Source organism: Chrysemys picta, chromosome 3 (assembly GCF_011386835.1).
Source record: "Chrysemys picta bellii isolate R12L10 chromosome 3, ASM1138683v2, whole genome shotgun sequence".
NCBI classification, from domain to species: Eukaryota; Metazoa; Chordata; order Testudines; family Emydidae; genus Chrysemys; species Chrysemys picta.
Genome location: NC_088793.1, coordinates 159,459,806 through 159,482,433, shown reverse-complemented (window position 1 = coordinate 159,482,433; position 22,628 = coordinate 159,459,806). Strand labels below are relative to the sequence as shown.

Sequence of the window (22,628 nt, the reverse complement as noted above, 5' to 3'; positions counted from 1 at the left end):
TTTCCCAGCACTGTACTAACTGAAGCATCCGCACTACCCACAGCCACAAAGGAACCATTTCCACAGGCTTCTTAGGAAACTTCCCAACCTTCAGTCTGAACTCTAAAGCTAGAAGGTCTGAATTTCCTCAGTGGAACGTGCAACAGTGATTGCAGGGGAGGGGACTAAGGTAGTCATTTTCAGTCATGAGACCGTTTCTCAGTGAAGGCCTCTTCCTATCAACCCTCCATTCCTTTCTGCCGCCTTGCCTCACTTACACAAAATGGGTCTGAGGCCTGGTCTCCTCACAATTCATTTTAGTGATGGTGACAAGCAAGTCCTGCAAAGGCGTACTATGTTGCTTGGGGAAAGCGTGTACAATAGAGTGCCTGGGTGCCCGGTTTTCGAACACCCGGTCGAAAAGGGATCCTGGCAGCTCTGGTCAGCACTGTTGACTGTCCGGTTGGCGGTGCTGCGCAGTGGTGCTGGCAGGCTCCCTGTTAGCCTCCGCGCCGTGCGGCTCCTAGGAAGCAGCCAGCATGTGCCCCCTCTGGCTCCTGCGCGTAAGGGCAGCCAGGGGCTCCGCACAGGTGCCCCTGCCCCAAGCACCACCCACGCAGCTCCCATTGCCTGGGAACCGTGGCCAATGAGAGCTGCAGGGGCGGTGCCTGCAGATGGGGCAGTGCACAGAGCAGCCCGGCTGCACCTCTGCGTAGGATGGGGGATATGCTGCTGCTTCCGGAAGTTGCTTGAGCTAAGCGCTGCCCCAAGCCTGCACCCCTGACCCCCTCCAGGGCCTTTGCCCCAGCCCTGATCCCACTCCCACCCTCTGAAACTCTCGGTCCCACCCTCCTGCACCCCAAACCCCTCATCCCCAGCCCCACCCTAGAGTCTGCACCCCCAGACAGAGCCCTCACACCCTCCCACACCGCACCCTGCCCCAGCCCAGAGCACCTTCCACACTTTGAACCCCTAAGCCTGGAGCCCCCTCCTGCACCCAAAATCACTCATCCCCAGCCCCACATCAGAGCCTTCTCCCCCCTCGCATCCCAACCTACTGCCTCAGCCTGGAGCCTCCTCCCACACTCTGAACATTTCATTTCTGGCCCCACCCCAGAGCCTGCACCCCTAGCCGGAGCCCTCACCAGCTCCCATACCCCAGCCCCCTGAGCCAGCCCAGTGAAAATGAGTGAGTGAGGTGGGGAGAACGAGCGACAGAGCGAGGGAGGGGAGATGGAGTGAGTGGGGTGGGGCCACAGATAAGGGGTGGGACATGGGCGGGATCTCAGAGGAGGGGCGGGGCAGGGCAGGAGTGTTTGGTTTTGTGCAAGTAGAAAGTTGGCAACCTTACCAAACACTGTGCTGGGCTAGATCTTATCTGGGAGCATGGGCTTCTGGGAGTGAATGTACTTCGTGAAACTGTAACATGGGAGTTGGGGGGTTGAATGCAGCATCTTTTTCCCTTTGGCAGAGCAGCCCAAGGGGATGCGAGCAGGGGAGATCCAGGTATTATTCCCAGTGCTACCGCTGTCTTGCTTTTGTGACCTTAGGACAGCTACATAATTTGCCAGTGCCTCAATTTTCCTAACAATAGAGATATTTGCTTACTGTTGTGAAACACGGCGATCTTTGGGTGAAAAGTGTCTGTTTCACTGAAGGTTACTAGAATGGCAGGCAAAACACACAGTTTTTCCTATCCAACAGATGGTTACCGCTTCAAATGGAGGAATCTGGGCTGTTTCTCCTAACTTCAGTTATCTCCCTCTTTGTTTTTTCCTTTCTGTTCTGAAGAACAGCTCCCCTCCTGTAATACCAGCCTGGATTTCTTTAAATATAGGTGTAACACAGTGAAATATTACTCAACCATGAAATATTATTCTTCAAGGTCCCTCTCTTGAAGTGTCCCCTTCATCACTTGTACATCACAGCCCTCATATGCCGCTTTTTAAATGTAGGCTCTAACTTTTTTGGTGAGCTACAAATCATAGCCCAGGGGCCGGCAACCTTTCAGAAGTGGTGTGCCGAGTCTTCATTTATACACTCTAATTTAAGGCTTCGCATGCCAGTAATACATTTTAACCTTTTTTAGAAGGTCTCTCTATAAGTCTATATATTATATAACCAAACTACTGTTATATGTAAAGTAAACAAGGTTTTCAAAATGTTTCAGAAGCTTTATTTAAAATTAAATTAAAATGCAGATCTTATCAGTTTAGTGTGATCCTTGCCCTTGCTTTTCCTTGCTGAGTTTTCCAATGTCTGGCATATATTTGGATACTTTAAGCTGCACACAGGCTTCTGAATGATCAGTTGTTAACTGGCTGGCAGGAGGCCAGCGGCTGGAACCCCAGAACGGCAACTGAGGTGAGTGGAGCTGGCAGCTGGTAGGGCTGAGCAGGGCCAGAGGCCTGGACCCTGTCTGGCAGGGGGCCTGCGTTGGAACTCCAACTGGAAGCAAGGTGAGTGGGGCTGCGGCAGGGACCCCGGCTGGCAAGGGGCCAGCAGCCAGAACTCCAGAGCAGCGACTGAGCGGCTCAGCCCGCCGCCGGTCTGGAGTTCCGGCCGCCGGCTCCTGCCAGCCGGGGTCTCAGCCCGCTGCCAGCCTGGGGTTCCTTCACCCAGGCCAGCAGCGGGCGCTGAGTGGGGCTGGCGGCGGGACCCCAGCTGGGAAGGGGCCAGCAGCGGGAACCCCCGAGTGGCGGCGGGCTGAGCGGCTCAGCCGCCCCCGCTCTGGGGTTTCAGCCGCTGGCTTCTGCCAGCCAGGGTCTCAGCCCACTCCCAGCCTGGGGTTCCTTCACCCAGGCCAACAGCAGGCGCTGAGTGGGACCAGCAGTGGAAACCCCAGAGTGGCGGCAGGCTGAGCCACTCAGCCTGGCGCCACGTGCCATCAAAAATCGGCTTGCGTGCCACCTTTGGCAGGCGTGCTGTACGTTGCTGACCCATCATAGCCTAATAGAGCTTGCTAGTGCATAGGAAACATGCATTTCTTCTCTGCAGTGACTAGAAGAAAGTAACTCGGTGGCTATGGTTTCAGTGGAGAGCTCCTTCTGGAAATCCATCTGGGGACTTGTGGTAGCACTTCACCATAGAGTTTTGTTGGGGTGGGAATCTCTGGACTGAACACGAATTACAAGTCAATGCATTAACGCCCACCACTTCTTCAGACTCTCCAGATGTAATCAGATTGCATATTGTTCTGGCAAGGCAAGGCATGAATCATAAATCGCACTAATGTCTTTCTGGTGATCAGGGGCTAGGCGATGAGAAGGGAAGCAGTCATGAATTGCTGACAGACTTACTTTCTGGCGACTTCATGAGAAGGGAAATAAAGATACTAAACAGACGAATCAGAAATGTTCTGCTAAGGAAAGGAGTATTGCATTTTCTGTCCTCTGGCATCTAAGCAGAGGCAAAGCCTAAATACTTGTGAATCAAAGTTTTTAAATCATCAGATACCACCTTGTCGACTGGGTTTGTTTCTAGTGTGTGTATTATTACAGGGAAAAGAAATGATTGTAAATGGGAGATCATTCTTCTCATTCTCCACTAAGGCACTGGCTGCATTGCAGACTGTTTGGCACCATCTAGACCAGTGTTTCTCAATTGGTCACAAAAGGAAATTGGGGGTGGGAGGGGGGAGTCTGAGGCATTGAAAATGTTATTACAATCTAAAGCAAAGATGATCTTGCTTCCCCACTCCCCACACACCCTTGTCCTTCAAGGTCAATTAGCCTCTGTCAGCATCTCAAAACACCCACACAAATATATGATCTAGGCTTATTGTTATCATTGATGTATTTTTTATTCTTTTACAGTAAATGTAAGGGGGTGTCACAAAATGGTTTTGACTTAGAATAAAGGGTCACTATCCTAAAAAGATTGAAGAAATTGATCTAGACAGCTATCGAGTCTCTATTACAGAGAAGCCTGAATCAAGCACATAGGTGCAAAAACTCCCAAGGTTTGTGGTGGTTCAAAATCCCAGTCTAAATACTGAGACTTGGAGCACATCTCCAGCCTTTATTTTAAGCCAGAACAAAACCAAGTGTTGCTGTTCACGTTGTGCTGCATGCACTCTGCTATCTTCACTGTGACTGATACTCCTGTGGCAGAGCAAAGCTTACAGCAGAGCTAGGAATTAGATTCAAGACTCTAGGCCCTAGCATCTTTTTTCCAAAGGGAAGCCCAATTTTAGTATGTAGACCAATCAAATATGGTCATCACGCCCCATTAGTTTATATATCCTGGAGCTGGGAAGGTGAGGGACCCAGCCAAAGGTTCCGGGATTCAAACAAGATGTGCTACCTTGTCATGCCAGTGACAGACCGTCAGCAGGAGGCGGGGAGAACTCCAACAGGGGGGTCACAGAGAAAGAGAAGCTGCTTCTCCAGCACATAGAGTTGAGCTCACACCTCTCCAGGCGTGCTCCTCCCCATCTCCTTGTTGCAGAATCATAGAGGAAAATGAAGAAGCCAAAGTTTGGAGAGTCGCATTTTCTTGAATGAAGAACTTGGTGAAGTCTGAGAACCACAATGAGGCTCATTTACAAAAAACTAACCACAACCATGTCAGAGCAAGAGCATCCATGTACGAGGCCAGAAAGTGCAATCTTTGTACACAAGAACTGTAGCTGGGCTCTGAATAAAACCCAGGGGTCTTCAGCAAGGCTCCTCCTCCACCACTGTCTCTAATGCATATTGAGTATGGGCCTGTGGAGGGCCTACCTTGGGGCACCAGAGGTGCTCCCCACGCAGAAAAAATTAAAATAAAATCAGAGTAAAATAAATCCACCTTCAATGCAGCTTTAGGTGCTATTCACAGCTGTCCGTTCTAACCAAATATCTCTTCTGTGAAGGATCCAGGTGGAGGGAAGGGCCCCAAATGCTCCAGCAGGACCCCTGTGCTGCAGCACTGAGAGCTACTTCCCTAATGGCGCTGAGGGCTGAGCACATGGAGAGCTAAGGTAAGTTACAGGGCCCTACCTAAACTGTAGACTTAGACTACAGGGGACTAATTTAGCTTATCCACGAATGGCAATGACTGCTGCTTAATCAGGCCAGTGTTCATTGCGTTGCTTGAATGCTTCCCAAAGTAGTTAGTGGTGTCTGACCCAGTGTTATGGGTGAAACCCTAAACTGTGGCCTACTGGTTGATTAGAGAAGAATAAGGACTAAAGAAAATGGAAATGTGGCCAGTGTCCCTTTTAGACCTGAGTTTTTATACAATCCAGTATTTTGTTGTTTAAAATCTATAAACTTTTAAGTGGCTTTACCTTACCCAGTACAGCCACTTTATCAGCGTAACAGGCTATCCCTGGGCTGTGTCAGTTAAAAGGATTGTGGTGCATTCCTCAGGTGCCATAGGATCTACACTAAATATGGTAGAAAAATTATAATATCCTGGCTGCTGGCTGGTTCATTGTTCTTTCTTAAACCTCTTATTACTACACAATCTAACGGCACCCCGGTATCTACACGGCAGGCTTTAGGACCATAGTCTATCAGGATAATCTCCTGAATTTATTTTACCATGATTTGGTCATACAGAGAAGATACCAAACTGTTTTAACCATGAACTTTACAGTGCTGCACCATCAACAAAACACAGTTGGTCCCACGCCACCTATACAACTAGTAACAAACCCATCCTATAACACAATAAAAATGTCTGTATAGCCAAGCCCTTACTCATTGTGAGGTACAATGCAGGCAGGGGGCAGCAGACAGGCCCATTGTTTGTACATTGAAATGGCTGACTCCGCCCCAAATCGCCTACCTCTTCATGGAGATTCTAGTGGCTTATTAGAGCTGTTTTCCAGCCACCAATTGAGCATGGCATAAACATTGATCTCTATCCCCTAGTCTGAAGGGTAGCCTGTTCCTTCCCCACAAGGTGTACGGTACATGTTGTTCTGGCTGTACATGTCCTGGTGAGGAAATACAGTCATACTGCCAAGTCCTCTCAATATTGTAAAATTCCCAAACCCAGTCTAAGTCTGAAAATAGACCGTGGCTGTGAGCAAATTTCCTGTTTTTTTACCAGCTCTCTGATGTGTGTGTGTGTGTGTGTGTGTGTGTGTGTGTTGGTGTATGAATGAAGTTGTAGATTTTTTTTTTAAGTATCAAGAAGGCGCATGTGTATATATTCGAATGAGAATATTATGAATGAGTCTCTTCAGAGAAGAACACTGATGAAAAGAACACTGTTAGTACAAATGACCACAGAAATATAAGAAAATACTCTAAAAGGAAAACAAGGGGGAGCTGGGTCCCATTTCCTATTGACCAGTATTATTTTATTTTTACGTTGCTGGTAAATAGGAAAGATTTTCCAGTTTTAGCAGAACGCTGAAATAGGTAGTGTTTGTCTTGGGTGAATGTTCTTCTTAATGTGAACTGGCGTGATGGTGAAATCAGCTGTCGGTGAAGCATTTGTATCTCATACACACAATAGGTATGGCCAGGACCATGGCGGTGCTTGATACCCAACGCGTGTGCCTCAACGCATTGAGGAAATGGATTTTGACCCCACTGAGAGGGTACTTGCATGGCCCCCCACTTCTATAGTAGCTGACCACCTCACAATCTTTAATGTATTTTTCCTCATAACACCTCTTTGAACCAGGGAAGTATTATCCCAATTTTACAGATGGGGCACTGAGGCCTGGAGAGACTAAGTCATTTATCCAAAGTCACACAGGAAGCCTGTGGCAGAGAGGGAGATAGACCTTGGGACTCTCCGGTCCCATGCTCACACCCTAATCCCTGGACCATTCTTCCTTTCTCATTCATTCCTTGATCTATCTGCTGAGACTGGAACCAACTGTGGTGCCAACAAATGCCAACAATGGGTTTTTGAAGGTGAGCACTTGATCCTTGGAGACAGGCCAATACTACAGTGTATATTCACTCCTTCTCCCCACTGGAAGAGGAGATTTCTTACTGTAACTGGAGGATTTTTGAGATTGTGAGGTCCCTATCTTTGTTCTACACATGGGTATGCATGCGCGCCATGCGCCTGAATTCGAAAGTTTCTCCAAGCAGTGTCCGTTGACTCGTATATGCGCGGTATCTCTCCTCATGCTCCCAACTGAGGGCATAAAGGGCAGTATAGGTCGACATCTCTCCAGTTCCCGCTTACCGCAATGTAATCAAGTCCGAAGCAGAGGGGAAGGAGGGCGCGTGGTGGAATACAGATAAGGACCACACATCTCAAAGAACCTCCAGTTACAGTAAGTAATCTCCTCTTTTTCTTTGAATGCTGGTGCCTATGTGAATTCCACATATGGGTGACTTGTGAGCAGTGATTGGCATGGAGGTGGGTGCGAGGAGGCTGGTGGCAGAGCTGTTTGTAATACAGCCCTTCTTATTCCTGCATCTGCAGTTGTCGCTTGAGTCAGGGCATACTGTGCAATAAAATGTGTGGAAAGATCACCAAGTTGCAGCTTTGCAAATGTCCTGCAATGGGACATCAGATAAGGATGCTGTGGAGCTTGTTTGCGCTCACGTGGAGTGAGCTGGAACACTCCGAGCAGGGGGAATGTCTGCTATCCTGTAGCATTCTAATATGCATCCTGAGACTTGTGTAGAAATTTTCTGTGAGGATATGGCTTGGCCTCTTGATCTTTCTGCTATGGCGACAAAAAGACTGAGACTTTCTAATGGGCTCCAGTCAGAACTGGTGTTACCAGCTCAGCGTCTTCCTCCTCGTACACCAATGGAACTGGCAGACAAGAGGAGGAAGAGCAGTAGGACTCCTGCGATGGTGCTGGGGCCCCGGTATGGCCAGAGGAGAGACCTATTTCTCCCCTTGGGAAGCGATACCAGGAGTCCCAGCCTGGGGATGGGGTCATAGCCAGGTGGAGAGGGTTACCGAGGCTCTGTCTGAGCTCCTGAGCCAGGTTGGAGACATTGGTGGGACTATCTTCTCTGAGTCTGATGATGGTGCTGTTGGTTCCCGGAGGCCCCCTCTGATGGATAGATAAGGGGAGTCTCTCCTGAAACTGTAGCAGTGATTCATCCTCCTGGGTAGGAACCTCCCTGAGAACCATTGGGTCCGACAGAAGTGGAAACTGAGGATGGGGAGGAAGACCTCCTTCAGTGTCAGAAAAGTCTCCATACGGGCTGGAGTCTGCAGGGTTCCCATCAAGACATGGAAGGAACCCAGTTTGACTGCCATAGCTGGCTGTTCTCCATATTGCCAAAGCGGTACCTGTGGTTCATCTGGAGCGTGGATGGGATTGGCCTGTCTGTATACCCTGGTACCGTGGTCACTGTCTGATTCCTCTTCTTCACCTTCCCTTCCAGTTGTGGGGGGCCTTTGGCACCAGTTCCATGGTATCCGTGCATGACATTTCACCCAACCTGGCACAGCTTGGGAGGGGAATGCGCTTCTTGTGGGCAGCCCACTGTGGGGATCTGCCCTCATGCTCATGAGAATGTTTCTTACTCTCATGGGGAGCCCTGTGTTCTTAGTCCTTGGGCTTTGGGACAGTGGCTGCGCTCCATGGCTCGTGCTCGGAGGGGCACTGCTGGTCAGCTGAGGCCTATGTAGAAGGGGTCTTCCTGACCAGGATCAGAGCAGGACCTCATCAGGTGCTCCCTCAGCCTGAGCTCTCAGGCTTCTCTGGTTCTGGATGGGAAGGACTTGCAGATGATGCACTTCACAGAGATGTGCATCTCACCCAGACAGTAGAGGCCCCACTGATGTTCGTCACTAATGGAAAAGGAGCAAGGGCAGGAGACACAGTTCTTGAAGCCTGGGACCCTGGGCATAGTCCCTGGGGTAAAGAGGGTTTCCCCCCAACTGGAGGTGGGGAGTATTCTTACACTATACTAGACTATGTATACAACAAAGATTTCGAAACAGCAAATATATACAAAAACTCTTTTAGAGATTAGAAGAGCGAAGGAGGACAGGTTCCGACTCAGACTATGTGGCGGTGAGAGGGAACTGGAGAGATGTCAACCCACACCGCCCCTTCTACACTCGATTGGGAGCATGGGGGAGATACTGCCCATGTGCGGGTCAATGAACACTGCTTGGAAAAACTTCCAGCTTCAGGCACATGGCGTGCATGGTACCCATGTGTAGAGTACACACAGGGACCAGCACTGGAAGATGAAGCTTCAGTTATCACCAATGTTACCATTTTGTTCTGTTTTTTTACTGTAGGCTTTAACACTGAGGATATTCTTCTGGCAACTGAGGGGTGGATCTCAAATGTTCGGAATCTCTTGAGTCTAACACAGGACTGGAGATTGTATGGAGACAAGTTCTTCTCATGTGATTTGTTACTTCCATCCCCAGTCAGAATCTGGGAGAGGAGAACTGCACACACACAGAAACAATGGGGGGAAGAGGGAGGAAAGCTAATTGATTTTTTTTAAATGTTAGAAAAAGTTCAGCTTGGGTTCATGACTGTGACACCTGGGTGAAGGTTCAGGGACTGAGAGGAAGGAACTCCAATTTTATTTAAACTAAACTGGCTCTACTGTGCCTCACTAGAGTCTGTTCTCCAGCAAGTCTGATTCCAAATTATTCTTAAATTGAATTTTGAAGATACGGGCTAGTGAATATTGTCACTCTAGTTAGCTTTGTATTGATCTATATCTTAATCATCTCGTCTCTCTAGATGTGTCCCTACAAAGTGCCAAGCACCTTCTTGGAAGTGTTGGGCGCCCTCCTCTCCCATTGGCTTCTGCTCAGCAGAGGAGCTGGCTCAGCTACAGGTATCTGGCTGGGAGGGAACTTGCATGTAACCTAGTGCCATCAGATCCATTAGAAATGTCAGGGCTACTCTTTCATTTTAAAAGAGCAATAGCCTGTTTTTCAAAGTTGCTAGTGCCTGCAGTGACTTCAGGTGACATTGTGAGTGCTCAGCACTTCTGAAAATCAGGCCCTAAGTTTCTTGCTCCTTTTCTTGCAACTATAGGCTTCAAACTGGAAAACCAATTGAAAACAATGGCCAAGGATGCCTTGATTTTGGGGAGGACCCCAGCTCAGTTTGCAGCTGTGATAGAATACATCCCTCAATAGTTACACTCAACACACACTTTTAAAATAATCTTTGTACATAGTATGCCTGGTAAGGTATCATTTGAACACTCATAATTTGCTGGTCAGTATTGTCCTGATAAAATATGAGTGTCAACATTGTATGTGAAGTTATCAGATTCCTCTGTATGATATTAACACACATTCCAAACCCCACAGCCCTACCCAGGCAGAAGTCAGGTCTGTCCTAAACAAAGGAAGGAATGTATGCTTGCCTTAATTTGCATTTAAGGTAAAGAGAGTCATCAGTAGGGAGGGAAAACAAAGGAAGTTCAAACAGGTGTGGGGAAAAAACCCAACAGAGAACATCCTTCCACATCGACTCTTTGTCTCCTGGGTCTCAGCTGAAAATGTTTTTCAAGAAGAGGATGACTGAAACTATAAAAATGAGGGACAAACACTCTAAGGCACACACCCCCTCTCTCCCTGACCACCTCATTCTCTGTACCTGAGAAGACAAAATGAAAAAGCCATTGGACTCTGGGGGAGGGCTCCTGGCCTGAAAATTTGGTCAATAATCTGCTGGAGCATGTGGTGAGAAAGTTTGCTTTGCAACTAAGATAGTTTTTTAAGTAGATACTAGTAAGTGTTTTATCTTTATTTTTCTTGTAACCATTTCTGACTGTTGTGCCTCATTACTTATACTCACTTAAAATCTCTCTCTTTGTAGTTAATAAACTTGTGCTACTGTTTTATCTAATCCAGTGTGTTTAAGTTGAAGTGTCTGGGCAACTCCATTTAAAGCAATAAGATGGCATATTATTCCCTTAATATATTTTACTGACCAGAAGAGTGCAGGGCAGTACAGGTCATACATTTCTGGGGGAAGATTTGGCACTGGAGTTCCATTGGGGTCACCCTGCGGTATAACCCAGGCTGGCAAGATACAGTATAGCTGGCAGACTGCAGTTACACACAGACGTTCAGGATGTGGCTTGCATGCTGGAAGGCTGTTTGTGAGTGGTTCAGGTGGGAGCTACTACAGCAAGGCACTGTAAGACACCCAAGGTCACAGGGCAAGGGTAACACAGCCCCTCACTACTTTGGTTTGTGCCCTGGTATGTCACAGCAGCTGTGGCAGTGCGGGCCCCAAAATTTAGCTTTCAGAAGGGTCACTGTGAGAGCTAATTAATGAACCTTGAGACCTCTTGACAAAAGAGACTATAAGAAGGCTCAGCTTTGTACTAGATATTTGCCTGTCCTCTTATTTTCTCTTTAGTTTGATATAACTTCCCCATTGTGCTGTTGCTCTCAGGCACTCTCCATTTAATTCCCTGATTGGCATTTTTTATTGTTTTGAAAAAAATGGCCTCATTTTAAAGTAGCCCTTTGATTGCTGATGCATTTTTAACATCCTTGAGCTCTCCAGTGAGAAGTTTGGAGGGAAATAAGACAGACACTCCCCTACCCTCAACTCTGGTCTTTCAAAAGGAGCTCCCAAACAGGACTGAGCCTAGAACAGGCCTAGGATCTGCTGCTTTGAATTAGGTCCTAGGTCCTTCTCCTCATTTTCACTACTCCTCTTTTTACTCCCTTGCAGCTTAACCCCCCAGTCCCAGGCATGCACAGGGAAACATTTCCAAACCCTGCAATCAGCTGGGAGGTAGGCAATGATGAAGATTCTTGTCACAGTTTATAAGCTGGGTGCTCTGAGGTGCTTCCATCAGCAAGGCCTTCACCCCTTTCAGTTTCTCTCTTTAAAGCCCTTTCTCACACTGGCTTGCCTCAGGAACGCTGGCAGTGTCAGCTGGAAGCCAGACTCCGTGAATATGTGTCACTGGTTCAAATCTCACCCAGGCAGGTAGTGACCCAAAGGGGCTACTCTCTGAGTGTTTAATGGCTGCATGTACTGGTAGTCCCAATCAAGTGCCTAGTGGACAGGTGTCCACATCATGCCTAAGCTATTGCCGTACTAGGTGCCAGCTTTAGAAAGCACCGAGCCTTAACTACCTTATCATCCCTAGAAAATTGTCCCTGCAGGCCAGGCTAAGGCAAATTGGTGGGCAGCGTGTGGAGAATTCACTCTGTTATAATATATGGAGATAGGTATATCTCATAGAGCTGGAAGGGACCCTGAAAGGTCATCGAGTCCAGCCCCCTGCCTTCACTAGCAGGACCAAGTACTGATTTTGCCCCAGATCCCTAAATGGCCCCCTCAAGGATTGAACTTGCAACTCTGGGTTTAACAGGCCAATGCTCAAACCACCGAGCTATCCCTACCCCCTGTTGCTGAAGTACTTTAATTCTGTGGATAAGTAGAGGACTCCAGTCTCCCTGGTGATTGAAATGCACTTTGAAAAAATCTTACAAGGTAGAATAAATAGTATTAGCATCTCAGGGGAGTTTCCATTTCTTCCCCTAGGTGGTTGACACTCTCTCTCACTGTCTAAGGGAGGCAGCATGATCCCCTAAATGGGGGAGTGGATTGGGAAATGAAAGCTGAGTTCTAGTCCCACCTCTGCCAGAAATTCGCTGGGTGCAACCTCAGACAGGTCACCTCCCTTCCCTATACCTGCGTTCCCCCATCTGTAAAATGGAGGATAATCAAATGCACTCACCTTTAAAATGTACCATGAGCTCTATTGATGAGAAGTGCCACATCGGTGCTAAATATTTGACTACGGTAATAACACGCCATATCTCAGTACTAAAATTCAATTGCCAGCTCATTGTTATGAACAGTGATGACAAATGTGGACTGAAATTCTCAGCCTTTTGTCAGCATTACAATTTTGTGAAGCTCAGACACATTCTTCTGTGTTCTGAAAGCCACTGCCGCATCCGTGTCATTTTCTAACAATGTTCCCTATTTGACTCCATTGCAGAGGACATACATTTGCCCTCTATGCTGTAATTCACACAGATCTGAGGCAGACTCATATTGCCCCCCTCATACTGTGAGAGCCTGGGTGAGGCATACAGGTGATCAAACTAGAGGTATGATTGCTCATGAATCTACATCTGGGTGTAACGCCCATGAACTGGCCAACAGACAAAAACTCGAAACAAAGCGATACCATTCAGCACACGCTAAATAAACAGTGCAACCCGCTTTGATACTTATTAATGTTTACATACCACTGCTTTATGTAATTATTATTACAATTTAAAATCCCAATTTCCTTTCTTTGGACATAATGTCTAAACAGGAAAGAGCTAACCTTCCTGTTTGGAGAATTGCTAGTTTCAGAAAGAATACATTTTTTTTCTCCTTACTTGCAGTTTTCAAAGATTTTATTTTTAATACAAATGGAAAAGGCAAACAATAGGCTGAGAGGAAGGAAAAGCCTACCTCTAAAACAAATGGGCTCTGCTATGACTAGATAGTCAAACTTTGCACTATAAAATAACTCATGTCATACCTGCAGTGACTTCTGCATATTGGGACAGGAAAGACTTATTTTTAGCATGCAACACACTAGGCATGTGCAATACAAAAAACAAAGGGAGAGTAAGATGGGGAAATGCCCCCTTTGTCAATTTCTGTACAAAGGGAAAGGCTTGACCATGTCCTCCTTCTTCTTCGGATGCATGGAGTGAAAATTAACACGTTAATTAATTAATTTTCACTCCATGCATCTGAAGAAGTGGGTTTTTAACCCACGAAAGCTTATGCCCAAATAAAAGTTAGTCTTTAAGGTGCCACCGGACTCCTTGTTATCCCTGCTGTAGCTGTGAAGTCCTGTAGGATCACACTAGGGGGCAGCAGAGACACAACTTTGAAAACCCAGCTGTTCAGGACATCCTTACAAGGGGCAAAACATCTTTTTGTGCAGGTAAGCAAAGGGTTAGTAACTGCATGTGCAAACAGCTCTTGTGCACACATGGACAGGCTCTTTTGCAAACTCTGAGGTGTGTTTGAATATAGGGGGTGACTGAGGCATTGAGATTTACAAGTCTAGCCCTCTGGAACAGCCACAGTAGACCTGGTAGAGGCCATCAATTGAAAATGGTTCTGCTGAAGGAGACTTAATATTGTTGCTTCTCTGTCGGATTTCTTCTTTCTAATACAGGAAGCACGCTTTGCTGTTTTACTTAACATCAAATAAACAGTACGAAACAAAGGTAAGGAATCTAAACACATTCTGAAAGCGCCCCCCTCCACATACCCCCTCTTTATTCAATGTACAGGGAGTGTTGTATTGTGAGTCTTGTGATAGTTGGTGTGCTTCTGAAACCCCCAGCTCCTGGATTTCTGTAATTATGTGAGAATCTCCATTGTCGTTTTAAAAAACAGTTGGTTTCAAGCCCTCGGGTTGCATAGAAAACCTTGAAAATGTAACCTGAATGCAATCTAAAGGCTCAGAAACCAGAAGGTAAATACAGTGAGACCTAATTTAAAAAAAACTCATGATTTTTAAGCCAATCTCATGGTTTTCAGAGGCCTGACTCGTGATTTTTGAATGCTTGGGGTTGGCAAGAATTGCAAACACTTGCTACCAAGCATAGTGCTTGCTACGAATGATCATTATCCCATTGAACTCAATCCATTTACTCACCATATTAATGCACTATGCTTAGTAGTGTGTGCAGGATCAGGCCCTAAGAAGGTATCGTGTCTCCATTCTTTTTTGCTTGGCAGAGAACCCATTCCTGGTTGAGAGAGTCCCATTTAACGTGACATGGTGTTTGGAGAGCTCTGTGTACCCTCCCTGCCTTATAGCGAGACCCCTGGCTTCTGAGTTTGCTCCTTGGAGTTGTTTCTCTCCCACTTGCAGTGCATTTCCCTCCTCTCCCTGCAAATCTCTTACCACTCTTCTGTGCTTTGCTCTTTGTGCAAAATGGTAAGTATTTTGCCAGATACAGTTCCTGTTTTGATGATTAAACTGGGCTGCATGAATTCACAGTTCCAAAAGGAAAGAGCATGTTAAAGCCACAGTAAAATAATCCAAGTGGCATGAAAAGATGGTGGGAAATGTAATCTGAAACACAGGCATTCACAGGCACTGGCAGGGAGACTCAGCAGAGCAGTAACGCTGAAAGAAACCCAGTTGTCAGCAAATTAGATGAGTTTGCAATGTGACACAATGGCCAAAAAGGGAATATGGGTCTGAGCAGCAGACATAGAGCTCTCAGAGTGCAGGCAGGGTATTGCCCCTCTTTATGGTCTTGTCTGTGCTTGTATTTTTTCCTGTCAGTGGCCTCGCACCAGTGCAGCTCCCCTGGTGATAGCAATGATAGAAACCATTTAGGCTGAACAAGGAGAATACTTCCTAATGGTGGATCTATTAAAATGTGGAACAGTCACCCATGGGAAAGTGGCAGAAACCTCCATCACTTGGGACATTTAAATTGAGATGGGAGAAAATACAGTAGAGGACAGTTCTGTCCCAGCCAAATGATGGACTGTATGACTTTACAGTGATAGGTCTTTGCCATCTCTAGTACCTGGGGGACAAATTCTTTCTGCTGCACTTCAGCAATCCCAGTGACTTCAATGGGGTGGTACCAATGCATCTGAGAGCAGTATGTGGCCTTGTGATACCTTGCCCTGTACATTATGCATATTGGTGGACGAGGATTCCTGGCTTCACCATATTATACCTGTACATTATACATATATTTTGCTGATTTCCTTCAATGGCCTCAGAGACTCTGCCTGGTCCTGGGACAGGCCCTGGAGCCAGGACTCCTGGATTCCAATCCCAGCCTGGCTAAAGACTTCTTGAACAACCTTGGGCAAGTCACTTAACCTCTGTGTCAATTTATAATACCAGAAAAATACTTCTTCCCCTGGCAAGGATTGTTTATAAAGCACTTTGCATGGGGAATGTTCTGAGTTTGTGTAGCACACCTCTATCTGCCTCCACTTGTAGTTTATGGAGGTGAGTCATTGTCCTCTGAATCTTCTCTGTGCTGCTGCTGCTGCAAATAAATTCACCGGCTTCCGCCATAATAGTCAGTTTTAGAGCCAGTGTCACACTTTACTACCCGGCTCTGGATGCTCTCCAATGACTTAATGTCTTTCATCAAGCGACGTGAGTAAAACTGATGAGTGTATCTTTAACGAAAGAGCCATAAAATTCTAATAGAGCAGTAATGTTCCTAGCAAGTCTAAAGGGACTCCAGTCAATAGTTACGGGGCCGTGGCTCAATTTATGGGCTTAATTCATCAAACATAGTCATTCCCCTTTTTTTGTGCAGGATGGTCTTGGCGGTTCCTGCTAGAAGAGTAATATAAAGTGTGCATGGACGGCACTTTCTTGACAATCCCCCATGCCTTTGGGAGGATGAGGATGGGGCTGCACACAGGAGTTGATCAGGGGCCCCTGTGAGCAGGCTGATGTGGTCTCCCCTTAGAGTCTTCTCGCTGTAATGGCTGCAGGTCCATCAGCCTGGGAAGCTGTATTTGTTCATAGGGAGACGTGAGGGGCTAAAGCCTGCAGTAGTTTGAGTGGATAGGAAAGGGGAGTGTTTGGCTTCCAATGCAGATGGAGGGATGCTGATAGCCCAGAACTCACGTGCAACTTTCTCGTAACAAACTAGCGAGGAAATAAGTATTAGCATGACTGACTGACTGTGAAAAAAGAGAAACTTTAAAGCAATTGCTTAAAATATCCTGGCATCAGCCACTTCATTTTTGGAACACCCCAAGGTGCAAAGACTTTGTCAGGAAAACGTTTCTGCTTGGGGTATAGTATACAATTCAGAGGGGGTGGCGGAGACCAAAGAGAACTGCCCTGGACTGACGCAGAGTTACAGCCCAGGGGAGGGGCAGGGCAAAGGTGGCTGTGCTCTAATTTACAGCACCCTCCTGAGGGCTGCTTATGGAATGCGCCACAGTTTGGAACAGCTCAGAATCTCCAAAGCAGCATGTGCTACAGCTACCCCCTTCAGACCCCAAGCACACCCCTTGCACTGGAGCTTATGAGTGGCCAAAGTAGGGCTGCTTATGCTAGCCCTATGCTATGCCTGTGGTGGAAGAACTTCTCTTCCAGCTCCTAGTAATGCATTTCAGATGCCTGGGGGAGACAGAATCTATCCCAAGGGCGTTTATCTTCTCAGGCAGTTCTGAGAAATGTAAAAAGTCTTCTCTTTCTAAAGCCAGAGTGATAAGTAAATCCATGTGCTGTGTATCCACCTCTGACCTGCGGGACATGCACAGAGATGAGACAATCAAGAATCTTGCACTTCAGAGAAGCTGAGAAAAGATATGGAAAGGCTCTGGTAGGTCCCATCCATGTCATGTCCGCACCTGCCAATTGTTATCTGTATTACTATGGCACCTAGAAAACTTTATCCGGGCCCAGAACCCCATGGCACTAGACGCTGTATCAACCCAGACCACAAAGATACTCGCTGTCCCAAAGAGCTTCTAATCAGAACAGACAAATAGGCAGAGGGTGGGCGAAGGGGTAGAACCACAAGCCTAGTGAACGGTGGGATGGCTGCAACGGGCAGGTGACTCAAGTGCTGGGATATTCTTATGAAAAATACTTTTTACAAGTACGTAACGTAACTGGAGATAGCTCTGAACCAAATCCAACCCCCAAATTTGACAGGGTGTTGGAACAGAAATCTGAATATGAATTTCTCAGATATCTCTACAATGGGCTGATCCAAATTCCCAGATCCAACCCTTCTACTTACCCACCATCTGTGGGAGTTCACAGACCAGACCTGGATATGAATTTGGTGATACAGACTCAAACTTGCTCCTAATACTTGAGCTGGAAGTGAAAAGCTGTGGGATAAGGGAGAGAAAGAGGAATGGCCTGAGCACGTGAGATCGCTGTAGTCAAAGTTTGATGTGAGACGTTTCTTGGCATAACGTCTACCTCACAGGGACGCCTGTAAATATTTCACTAAAAAAATGGTCAGATGTGTTTAGGGCATTACAAGAATGGTATAACTAACACAATGAAGTGTAGGCACAGGCTCTGTAGAAAGTACAAAGGGTTTTGGGATGGGCCAGAGCAGCAAGTTCCTTTTCAAGTCTTTTTATGTGGCACGTTCATTATGAAAAGTCTTCAATCCTACATGTAAACAGCTACTGTGCAATGCTTTTGACTAGGAACAATTTGCCTAAATCCTAGATGTTATCCAGTCCAATCATGCCCCCTAGAGGATGATGAGCCTAATTCACGATCTACTTTCACCAGCTTTTTTCTCACTGACAAAAATCCTCTACCATCTGGTCTACACATAGGTTTTGTGCCAGTATAACTGTCAGTTAGGGGTAGGGTGACCAGATTTTCCGATTTTATAGGGACAGTCCCGATTTTTGGGTCTTTTTCTTATATAGGCTCTGTGACAGTGTACCCCATAAGGCTTTATGGGGTGTGTGTTTATAAATGTATGTATGACATAACTGGAACATGTTTTGTGCTGCCTGTGCCATGTAACATATCTCCGTAAAGGTTATGGTCTACTATATCTATTCATCCTATTTGTACACATATATCATTTTCTACTTGAGGTTAAGAATATGGGCTGTATACTTGCTTGGTTTCTAAGTAAGCTTTGTGAAGCATTTGGTCAGTTTCTTTAGGAAGGAATTCGCAAGGTTAAGTACCTAACCAGGAAGCACTTGGGGAACAATGCATCTTGGAATGCTCCAATACACATACGAAGTCTTCCTGGAGACATACAAGATACCATGTGGGCACATAGGCGTGCGCAGCACATTTCATTAGGGTGTGCACCCAGGGAGCCCCACCCTAGCCCCGCCCCACCCTGCCCTAGCCCCGCCCCTGCCCCCATCCACTCCCTCCTACTTCCCACCCCCGACTGCCCCCCTCCCAACTCCCAACCCCCCCTGCTCCTTGTCCCCTGACTGCCCCCTCCTGAGACCCCCCCCCACTGTAACTGCCTTCCTAGGACCCTACCCCCTACCTGTCCCCTGACTGCCCTGACCCTTAACCACACCCCTGCCCCCAGACAGACCCCCAGGACTCCCATGCCTATCCAACCGCTCCCCATCCCCTGACTGCCCCTGAGACCCTCTGACCCATATCCAACCTGCCCGGCCCAGCCCCCTTACCACGCCGCAGCTCAGAACAGAGTCCCCACCAAATCCCACCCCCAGGACATCCCCTTGACCAATGGCGTGATGGCACTTACAGGATAGGTGCAGAGAGCGCCAGCCAAGCTGGAGCACAGTGGTGGAAGAGTGCTATGACTGATGTAAGTCAACAAAGGTCATGTGTAGCGCTGGGGAGGCGGTGATTGGCTGGGCGGGGGTAAGAGGGTTCTGTGTGGGGCAGTCTGGGTGCAGGCAGCTCAGTGGGGGATCTGGATGTACAGGGAGATTCCAGGTGCAGGGGTAATGAGAGTCTGCAGGGGGGACCAAGTGAAAGTGGTTGGAACTCAGCGGGGGGAGGGTCTGGATGCAGGGAAGGTGGGATTCATTTGGGTGCGGGTCTGGGTGTAGGTGGTTGGGGCTCAGTGGGGAGGGTGGCTGGGGGGGCTCATCAGGGTGGTACAGATGCAGGGGAGGTGGGGCTTGTCAGAGTGAGGGTTTGAGGGGCCTGCTTAACAGGGGAGCCCCAGCTGCTGCCAAGGGGATCTACACGCTAGGCCCCCACTTCCCCTTCCCTTCCCCATCTCATGCCCCTTCTCCACCATTCTATCTCTTCCACATCACATCCCCTTCCTTCCCAAACTGCCTCTTCCCCCCTCCCCCCGCTTCCCTCATCCCCTTCTCTTCCCCATCCCATGCCTCCTTCCCACAGCTCCATCTCCTCCCCATCCCACCACCTTCTTTCCCCCGCCTCTTTTCCCTTGCGATGCCCGGCCCCGCCCCGCCCCACAACTCACTGTTGTACAAAATGAAGGATGGCTCCCAGCACACAGAAGGGAGCTCAGCCAGCACTAGGACCCAGAAGGTGGTGTCTAGCTGCAAAGTCCAGGAAGATCAGCAGCACCTTCTTTTTTCAGCAGGGCTGCAGCAACTCTGTTTTCACAGAAATGGGGGGGGAGGCAGTGGCGTGACCTTGCATCCCATGTGGCCCCCCCACCCCTCACCTTTATTTGGGGGGTAATGCCCCCAAACTATGCCATGAACATTCCCAATCACACACCAGTTTCTCCTTCACTTTCTACAGGGAAGCAAAGAACACTGCAGGAGGGGGGACCTGGGCTATTTTCATTCCCCCTGGGGCCCAGGAGTACCCCACACAGACCCCCACTGCCCAGCACCATCCCCAGAGACCCAGCACCCCCGCCTGCCTGTCCCCCCGCCACACTCACCGGCCTGCTGGGCGGGGGCTATTTGCCTTGACTGGGCTGAGTCAGTGTCACAGCTGGGGTTGGTGGGGGAATCAGAGTGGGAGGGGGGGGAGTGCTAGAGCCCCCTTGCCTGGGGCCCAGACGAGCCCTCCCCCCCCATGCTGGTCGAGAATGACCCGGCCCCTGCACTGGTCCCAGGTGGCTCAGCCCCGGGAGGCGGGACAGGCTGAGCAAGACGAGCTGGAGCAGCTCCCTCCCCCTCCCTGCTGGGGGTGCGCGGTCAGGGACTCTAGCACCGCCCCCCCACAGCTCCCATTGGCCGGGGTTCCTGGTCAATGGGATGGGAACCGGGTCAGTGCTGGGAGGGAGGCAGTGGGCAGCGTTGCCTCTGCCGAGACTCTCCCTGCACGCAGGGACGGTGGGGAGCTGCCCCCGAGGTGAGAGCATCCCACCCCCCGGCCCAACCCACCCTGCTCCCTGTCCCCCGACTGCCCCCGCCCCTTGTCCAACCCCCCTCAGGCTCCTAGCAGCGTCTGGCTCAGCATGGAGCCATACACGCAGCCCCGCCCCCCACAGCTCTGACTGCCCTGCATTAGAGTGGGCACGGGCACACCTGGCACACCCCCTGCGCACGCCTATGTGTGGGCAATGGCTTCGGACTGTAAAGACTGAGTCTTGCAGGGACATGTGACTTGCCCAGGTGACTCCAGAACTCCATCTTGGAGCTGGACTTTGCATAGGAGTGAGGAGGGGGGGGTCTCCACCCACAAGAGAAAGTCTATTTAAACCCATGGGAGACCCCTCCATTTTGTCTTCAGCTGGCTAAAGAAGGAGCCTCTCCACCCAGTGGTGTAGGCAGGTTCTAAGAGCAGGGGGAGCAAACATTAAAAAGGCGCCCCCCTTTGGCTCCTCCTCTGTCCACGCCCCCCATGGCTCCTCCTCCGGCCGCTCTGCCCCCCCCCCCCCCGGCTCCTCCAGCCACGCTGCATCCCCCTGACCATGGCTCCTCCAGCCACGCTGCGACCATGCTGCGCCCCCCCCTTCAAGCCTGGGGTGTGGCAGCCCCCCCAGTTCCAGCCCTGTGTGTGTGCAGGGTACAGAGGGGTTACAGCCTAGATCGGGGTTACAGGGCCCGGTTCTGCTCAGGGGTTCTGACCCCTCACGGCTGTCCGGGAACGCAGCTCCTGGCGGGTCCATGCCCCTTGGGCAGCGGGGCAGTTTGGGGGAGTCTCTGTGCTCCAGGCTGAGCGCCGGCCACCCCAAACTCATCCCCCGCTTGCCCAGCTCAGGCCGGGCGGCAAAGAGCCAGAGGCTCCCGCCTAGGCTGACATCCCCGCAGCACCCCCTTCGCCCTCACGCCCCCCTCTAGCCGAGCTCCTCTTCTCCACCCCCCCCCTCGCCCAGCCCGTCCCTCGCTCTCCCCCCGCACAGGGAGCCGAGCCGGGGCGGCGGCAGCGGCCACTACCGGGTAGGAGCTGCAGGTGATTTCCCATGTTGTCAGGCTCTCCGCCTCCTTCCTCCGCAGCCTTTGCTGTTTACCCGGACAGGAGCCTGGGAAGCCGCCGGGCGGGAGGAGGAGCCGCCGGGGAATCGCTCTGACCCGCGGCCATGGCGAGCCACAGCACAGCGACCCCTAGTGCCCAGCGCGGCGAGAGATGCCGGGAGAGCTGCGGGCTGGGCCGGGCCGGGCGCCCCTCACCGTGTCACGTCCCGGGGCGGGACGTGAGGAACCTTCCTCGTGCTACCAGCAGTGGCGGGGTCTGGTACGAGGCCGGCGCGTGGATCCCGCTCAGAGTGCGGGGCCGCCGGTGCCACTTCCCAACAGTCGGGGCGGGGGACGGGGAGGCGAATGGCGCCCCCGGCCAGTGCAGCCTGGGGCCAGTAGAGGCCGCCAATGGTGGTGAAGTGGCCTGCCCGGGCGCACTTCAGGCAGCAGCTGATCGTTCCCCCCAGGGCTGCGGGTTCCCTGTGACCCCTTCGTCTCCCTGCCCCAGCCTGGACTTGGGAAGAGAGACGGACGGAGGCAGCCACAGGCAGCCTGCAGCGAGCACAACAAGCCGTTACTAACTAAGGCGCCGCTTTTAGAAAATGTGCTGCGGGGAAGCAGCTGCTTCCCCTGCACCCCGCTAGCTACGCTACTGTCGCCACCCCCCAGAATACTGGAAGGAAACTGGAACAAAGGACAGTAACTACAGGGGGTGTGAGTGATTGCTGGACCCAGGCTAAAAGGAGATTAGCCTGTAAAAGCGAACATTCTGGAACTGGTGGGGATCTTATCTGTATTTGGTGTTTGATTAGACACAGATTTGCGCATTTTATTTTATTTTGCTTGGTGACTTACTTTGTTCTGTCTGTTACTACTTGGAACCACTTAAATCCTACTGTCTGTATTTAATAAAATCACTTTTTTCCTTATTAAGTAA

At 49.6% G+C, this 22,628-nt stretch overlaps 2 long non-coding RNA genes across 3 annotated transcripts; one reads left to right on the top strand and one right to left on the bottom strand.

Moving 5' to 3' along the window:
- Positions 1-1,346: 1,346 nt before the first annotated feature.
- Positions 1,347-20,625, bottom strand: LOC135982478 (uncharacterized). Of its 2 annotated transcripts, XR_010599863.1 has the most exons (4): positions 20,227-20,625; positions 19,795-19,930; positions 17,626-17,719; positions 1,347-16,517 (listed from the first exon to the last, which is right to left on the bottom strand). It is a non-coding gene; the product is annotated as an uncharacterized LOC135982478 (long non-coding RNA). The 2 variants fall into 2 exon arrangements; XR_010599862.1 differs by having other exon boundaries at positions 1,347-17,719; positions 20,227-20,622.
- Positions 20,547-22,628, top strand: LOC135982479 (uncharacterized). Its single transcript, XR_010599864.1, has 2 exons — positions 20,547-20,642; positions 21,731-22,628. It is a non-coding gene; the product is annotated as an uncharacterized LOC135982479 (long non-coding RNA).